Below are 7,897 nucleotides of genomic sequence, written 5' to 3' on the forward strand. Positions count from 1 at the left end.
GCTAGAAACAGAGTGTTGAGTGTGCCAGCTGAGGTTTGGGAGGCAGGCCGTGACAGTCGGGAGCTTGGGAGTTGGGTGGAGGGAGGTTGAGCCCGGGAGAGCGCTACTGCGAAGGCTGGCACGAAAGTGGAGGAGATCCTAGAGTCATCTGGCAAATTGGCAGTGAAGTGAGTGCCGTACGTAATAAGTATGCTGAAAAGAGGGAGGTGGGGATTTTCTTGGTTGGAGTTTGCCATTATCTAACATGATATTTCACTTCCAAAGGAGTGGCGATGTTTTGTTTAAATGGAGATATCTAGAATAGCATTATCCACTATCTCAAGCCCAACAGAAGCATAATGTGAGCTGTATAAGTAACTAAAGGTTTTCTGGTAGCTATGTAATAAAAATAAAAAGAAACAGGTAAAATTTATTTTAGTGACATGTTTTATTTAACCTAGTATGTCCAACATAAACAAGCTATACGTTTCAACATAAAGGATCGTGGAGGTATTTTACACTTTTTTGGTATAAAGTCCTTGTATGATATAAAGAACGTTTCATACTTTAGTGTATACTTAGAGTGTTTTATACTGAGTGCATCTCAGTTTGGATTAGCCGCATTTCAAGTCTTTGCTAGCCACATGCTGTTAGCGGCCATCTGTATTTGGACAGTTCAGTTCTAGACGATTGAGTCTGTGTAAACTTGTCTTACTCCCTCAGGCTTGTGTGTGCATGTATGCACCAAGGCAGGGAGACCCTGAGTTCCAACCTCAGAAACCAGGACGGCCTGCAGTAGTTCCTTATTTATCAGCTGAGGGATCTGAGTCTTTACCCCCACCGGCATGCCGGGATTTGTTGGGACTCCAGGGCAGAATCCGTGAACTAACCTGGTGTTGTAGAACATTTTCAAGCACAGAACTCAACCCCCTAAGGTTCCCTGAAAACAGGCCTAGTCCTGGGAAGACTGAATTCGTAGGTATTATTTTAATTCGTCAGTTGGGTTTGTGTTAGACACTTTGCCCAAGTTGTCCTGAAGCACCTTCCTCAGGAACAACCTGGGTAATTCAGTTCAGTAAGCGTTCAGAGGTCGTGCTATTCACGTGGGCAGTCTGCATTGTAATTCATACACATACATCGTAATTTGTCATGCATCTTAATCTGCTAAAGGAGCACCCTTTGAAGCATATGATTACAAACCATAGAGTTCAACACATCTGAAGCAAAAAGGTACCCTTGGAACTTTGCTCCAGGGGAGTTGATGGGGTGTTTCAGAGTCCCTGACCTGCCCTTCCCCATTCCCCCCATCTCCCTTCTCTGCCTCATTCACGGCATCGCAGCTCAGACTGATGCCCAGCGCCAGCCTAAGCAGTCGCTGCCTTCTGACCTGTACAACTTCCCTAGATGGGAGAGGTAGTTGGGTGGTTCTGAGGACACTGTTACCTTCAACAGCACGGAGCCAAATCCCTCCCCAGTAGCCTCGGGAAGCAGAGTCAGTTATTGATTTCAAAGGGGGAATGTGGGAAATGGAGGGAGAGTGCAAATTCAGGAATAAAATGAAAGAACAGAATCGATCTCTTTTAAGTTAGAAATTGTGGCCACCCCAGAAAATCCTGGGCTGTCCAGGGAATGCCAGGCCTGCGAACCGCTATGTACAAAGCCCGTGTGTTTCTCAAGGCACTCTAGGTGGGGGTTGGAGCCCGGATGGAAGGAATCTGAAGCACCTTTGATCCTGGCTCACACTGGCAGCGATTGCGTCTGTTTCCCCTCACCTCTAAATGCAGATACTACCAGTGGATCAGTCTGACTTCAATTCGCCTATGTGTGAAAGAAAACGCCAAATGTTCTTTCTGGCTTTTGCAAGGTAGAAGTTTTCTCTCAAAAGGAATCAAGATAGGCAGACCGTGACAGACAGGGGGACTTCTCAACATGATCGGGGACGCGGGCTCTTTTTCTTTGGGGTCCTCCATCCTCAGTGTGAGGCTTCCTCACCAGCCAGGGTGGCTGCTTGGCCTCCTGCCGTGATCTTTCGCATTCCGGCCAACAGAAAGGAAAGGCTCATCCAGAGCTTGAAGAAAACTTCTTGGAAGTCCACACAGTTCTACTTCATCTCCTTGGCCAGAATCTAGTCTTGTGGCCACACCTCAAGAGAAACTAGGAAATGAAATTTTAATTCCAGAGTCCTTGCGTTCAGCTAGGAATTGAGGTGTTTTATTTTGGAAGAGAACAGATGTTAGTCTCATTTTGCAAAAAGCAACTACTTTGTAGGGTTGTTTTGAGGATTAAATGAGCCAGTGCACGAAAAATGCTGGTTTAGCACTGGGGTATATATAATAAGACACCAACTATTAGGATTAAGTACATCTCAGATCATGTCACCTCTGCAGAACTTTAATTCCCTTCTTTCAAGTATTTCTTTCTCTGAATGCCACCGTATTTTATTCTCATTGTCTTTTATGGCATTTCTCATGTCCTATCTTTTATTTACATATGTCTTACACTGTATCAATTAGATTCTGCGGTAAGAAAGTTGGTCTCAAAATGATTTGGGGAATCATTAGATCACATAATTGAAAACAAATTTAGTAGTAGGACAAAGTTCAGGTGTAGTTTCATCAGGACACTCTTGCCCCTTTGTCTACTTCTTTCAGAGGACCTCTCCATGGGTCAGCGTTCTTCCAAAGCTGCCCTCCCCCATGGATGAAAGCAGCCGTTAAAGTTACAGATTTCCTTGCTCGTTATCAAAGGGAATACATTTTTAAACATTAAGTCCCTAGCTTTGCTCAGCGGAACATCCTGAACTAAGCAGTGGGCAGGGGAAAAGCGCACGTGGAGTGGCGTGGGCCTGCCCATCTGACGCGGCAAGAGCCATGAGATCACTCTGGGACTGAAGGCAGGGTTGGTCCCATCGGGACCTCATCCTGATCTGGCTGGGGTGGTTTTTCCAAATCAAAATCAAGGGCAGTGGGTGGTGGGTAGGCAACCAGTGAAATCCCGCTATACAAGCCTACCAGAGCCTAAATACCTGGGCATTAGATTTGTTTCCTTGTTCTCCACAGCATCTAGCACAGTGCGTCTAGCAGTGTGTTGTTAAATATTTGCTACACTTAAGGGGTGAGTAAATTTGACAACACAGATGGCTGGCTGGTGGAGGACGGATTCTCCAGTGTAATCCACCAGTCAGTAAATAGCATGACTGGTATCAGATCCTTTCCCTGGCATAAAGGTGGCATAAAGGAGTAGGAGACAAAGAGCAGGAGAAAGGTGTCATCCAGAAGGGACCAAGAAGGAGGCAGGCTGCTCCAAACCCGCCCCTGAATGAACACAGAGAGAAGCTGAGCCCCCTGGAAAGCAGCCCTCAAGAAAATTCCCCCTCCGGGTCCACCCACCCTGTCGCTACTGTGGTCTCCCTAGTACTGGTGGGGTTTTGTTGTTTTGAATATTATGGATTTAGATATAATGGAGCTTTGTTCATGATTCCAAACTGCCCTTTTAGCTTCTATTCACAGAAAAGGTCTCCTTTCCCTGTAGGGGAGGGAGCTTCCTGAGGTTTCTGATCATTCTTTCCACTGCTTCCAAGTTGTTTCTCCCAGAACTTCTACAGTGCCAGGCTTTGGAGAAAAAGCTGCTCCATTATTGTCTCTCTTAGTCCTGTTGTGTAGATGTCCGAGGATCTCCGTCAGCAGGTTCTAGTTGTTAAGGGGGGATGCATTTCACTCTAGCAGGAAATAACAAGGTCACTCTCCCAACCAGATTTTGCCTCTGCAACACCCACCCTCCATCCTGACTACCTGGCAGGAAATTGGAGCCATCATAATTGCAGCCCCCAGACACCTTCAGGATCAAGAGCCTTTGGGGATTAGCCAGTAGGAAAACCTCTACCCCTCATCAGCATTTAAGGCTTGAATGGAGCTTGTAAAATGGAGCTCCCATCCCCACCAAGATAAAAGTGTCTCACTTCGGTCACTGCACACCCCCTAGCCAGCACATTCAATAATCTGATTGGCCCTTGTCCTAACTGGCCTGTCGGCCTAAGTACCCCAAGGTGCTGGCTGTCTCCCCATCTCTGTGACCAGTTAGCAGCATAGAGGCAGACACCACATAAATGTTGCTATCCCCACGGCTCCAGAACACTCCAGAGCCCCTGGGGTGACCTCTGCACAGGCCTCTTCTGTGAGTTGTGTCTTCAACCCCCGACACTGTCCTTCCTGAGTCTGGGCCCCAATCTCTACTTAGATGTCCTGAACCTCTTGTGTCCCTGTGCCTGACCCCCACCCCCTGCATCCACCAAGGCATCCACTCCAACACAGTTGAGTCACCCAGAGCCTGTCCTCCCTCAGTCCCCATTTTCCCTGAGTTTCATCACCTCCACAAGGGTCATCTAGACCCTCATTGCCCCTCACCAGGACTCCTGCCCAGACTCCCTACATGATCCTCAGTGCTGCTGGGGTGCCAGAAACGCCTTTGACACAGCCACTGTCCTGTGGGCACTCCGTGGCATCTTCCTGTCCCTTCCGTCTGCAGAGTTTGGCTCGCTCCCTTTCCTCACTCCCCATCCCACCCCTTATCCCTGCACAATCATAGCCTGTGCTCCAGCCTCACTGAAGGTCCTACTTCTGTAATTTTCGGGGCCTTTTCCTGTCTCCAGCACTTGAACCTGGAATACTGCCCTCCTCTTGCTTTCTCTTCCAGGACTTCTGGAGTCCCAGATTGGGGAGACTCTCTCCCTCGCAGCCTTGACCTCTTTGGGAAGCCCCCTTCTCTGGCACTGTGCACTGTGGAGGGGTGATCCAGCTGTGGCCCCATCTCCTTCCCTGTCCTGGGGCCTCCCAGGCATGCAGGCTGCTTTGTTGACTAATGTCTCCCCGGCTCCCCAGTGAACACTGGATGATGCCCCTGCCAAAGCCCACTTTCACCTCTGGTGCCTCAAGCCTGGAGGTTGCAGGAGGTTGTAGCTGGTCCTCTGCCCCCAGTTCTTACCACCACATCCAGCCTGGTCATGGCCATTAGATGACCTGCCTAAATCACTCTTGGGAGCACTTTCTTGCTCAAATATTTTCAGAATGAAATTCTAGTCCCTTTGGGTGACTTACCGCCTTCCAAAATCTGCCCTCAAGCCTACGTTGCCTTTTACTCCAACCACTATAAAACTTTAACTCTGAGAAGTACTCGTTGATCTTTTGCTGAGTGAATGAATGAAGAATATATGAATGCATGCCTTGGGCATAGTAGTGATTTCTAGAAATGGAATCTATTGCCAGGGGACGCTGGGGGTGGGGTCCTATAGAAGTCTGTTAACGTGGGAGCAAGTGTTTTTGGCAGATATCATCCTGAGTTGAAAACCAAGCTCAGTGAACTGGACCAGGGACAAAGCCTTGCCCAGGGGGAGAGATTTTAAGTAGAAAATCAAGGCTCTCATGTCTGCCCAATCTGGCCTTTAGGCACATATTTTTCACGGCTCCCAGGCGAGACAGGGCTGTAAGTAGGAGCCGAAGAGCTGTTTACCTATGAAGCTCTAAACTTTGGGCGCAGAAGCTAGCTTCTTGCGACCTCAACGTGGACTGGCTCAGGCTCCTCCAAGGCCCCAGGGCCAGTAGCTGGACCAGGTCAGACGAGGCAGTGGCAGCCCCACAGCACAGGACCCAGGAGCTCGTTGAGTGATGGACACGCGTAAGACATTCACCGGTGGGGGCAGGGTAAGAATGAGCAATCTGATTTCTGACAGCCTCTTTCTGGCAGGAGAGGCCTGGGGAATCTTGGTGAAATAAATCTGAGAGTGCCAATTAGAGGCTGAGCCTGTCAGCGTCCTCAGACCCCACTACTCTCCCTCCCTTTTTCACAGGCTCATTGCTATGGCCCAGGTCAAAGGCTTCCTCCTTTGGGGTGCTTTCCCTGAACTCCCTGGTTGCAAGTAGCCCGTTTTCTCTTCCCTGCAATTCTACACCTGCATCCTGGAGCAGTGGTAGGGAACTCAGGCCTCATGGCCTTGTGGCTGGCATTCAGTAGTTCATTTCCCTGCGTGTCTGTAGGTGAAAGTCCTTCCCATCCTCCTGAGCAAGCAGTGCTCTGGGAAGAGCCAGGAGCTTAAAGATGTTTCTTTCTTTTTGAGAGAGAGAGAGAGAGAGACAGAGACAGAGACAGAGACAGAGACAGAGAGAGAAAGTGAGCAGGGGAGGCAGAGAGAGAGGGAAAGAGAGAATACCAAGCAGACTCCACACTCAGTGCAGAACCCGACTCAGGGCTCAATCTCATGACCATGAGGTCATGACCTGAGCCAAAATTGAGTCAGGCACTCAACCCCTTTAAAGATATTTCTTGACTGAATGGTAGTTCAGTGACTTTTAATGATCTTCAAGAGTTCTGCACTGTACATAAAAGGATACGATTAACAAGGTGAAAAGCCATCTATAGAATGGGAGAAAATATTGCCAATTATACACCTGACAAGGGGTTCGTATTCAGAAAATATAAAGAACTCCTACAACTTAACAATTAATTAAAAAAAAAAACCCAATTGAAAAAATGGGCAAAAGGCTTGAATAAGCATTTCTCCAAAGAATACATACAAACGGCCAAAAAGCACAGGAAAAGATGCTCAACATCATTAATCATTAGGGAAGTGGACATTAAAACTGCAATGAGATACCACTTCACACCCAGTAGAATGCCTACTATAACAACAGCAACAACAACAAGAACAACAACAGGAAACGAACGTTGGTGAGAATGAGGAGCAATGGGAACCGTCGTGCCCTGTAGGAATGTAAAATGGGGCAGCTAATGGAAAACAGTATGGCGGTTCCTTGAAAATTAAAACTACAACTGCCATATGATCCAGCAATCCTACTTCTGGTTATAGACCCAACAGTAGAGTCTCGAAAGAAGTATGTGTATATCCATGTTAAGAGCAGCATTATTCACCATAGCCAAGAAGTGGGAGTAATCCAAGTGTCCATCCATGGATGCACAGATAAAGAAAACGTGATATATACACACAATGGAACATTATTCCGTCTTAAAAAGGAAAGCAATCCTGAAACACACCACAACCTGGATGAATCTTGAGGACATTATGTAATTCAAATAAGCCAGTCACAAAAAGACAAATATTGTATGATTCCACTAATATGAGGTACTTAGAATCGCCAAATTCAAAGAGACCGAAAAGAATGGTGATTGCCGGGGGCCAGGGGAGGGGGGAAATGGGGAGGTTTTTTTAATGGAGACAGACTTTCAGTTTTTGCAAGATGGAAAAAGTTCTGGAGATTGGTTGCACATAATGTGAATATACTCAACACTACTGAACAAGTACACTGCAAAATGGCTAAGTCGGTAAATTTTTGTTATGTATATTTTACTACAATTAAAAATTAAAAGAAAAAAAGAGTTCTGCATTGAGTTGGCCCATTCAGATTATTCACTAGGCAGGCTTGCCCGAAAGCAGCACCCTAGTGGATTTGCGATTTGTTACTTGGCCACAGAACACCGCGAGGAGAGAGGTAGGTACTCCTTACATTCCCAAGGAAATAAGGAAGGCCTTCGCTCCTCAGAGTGCAGTTCATGGACCGACTAACATCACCCAGGTTCCTTACAAACAAAGAAGTTCAGGCCCCAACTTAAACTTGAAGAATCGGAATCTGCATTTTGATAAAAGGCTTCCAGGCCACTCACGTAAGTTAATGCCTGACAAACGTGGCCTGGAGGAGATCCTCCCTGGGAAGTAGGGCAGTAAAGGAGGGGTGAGTGGCACACACACCATACGGTGTCTGGGACGACCAGCTCCCACCACCCTCCCAACTTAGATGTGGGGAGACTGAGACCCTGAGGACCAGAGAGGCTGCTGAACACATTTCACTGGTTGGGCCCTGGAGACTGACTTCACAGGTGCTGGCTTGTCCATTCTCTTCCAGCTGTGTGC

This window comes from Felis catus, chromosome D3, assembly GCF_018350175.1.
Source record: "Felis catus isolate Fca126 chromosome D3, F.catus_Fca126_mat1.0, whole genome shotgun sequence".
NCBI lineage: Eukaryota > Metazoa > Chordata > Mammalia > Carnivora > Felidae > Felis > Felis catus.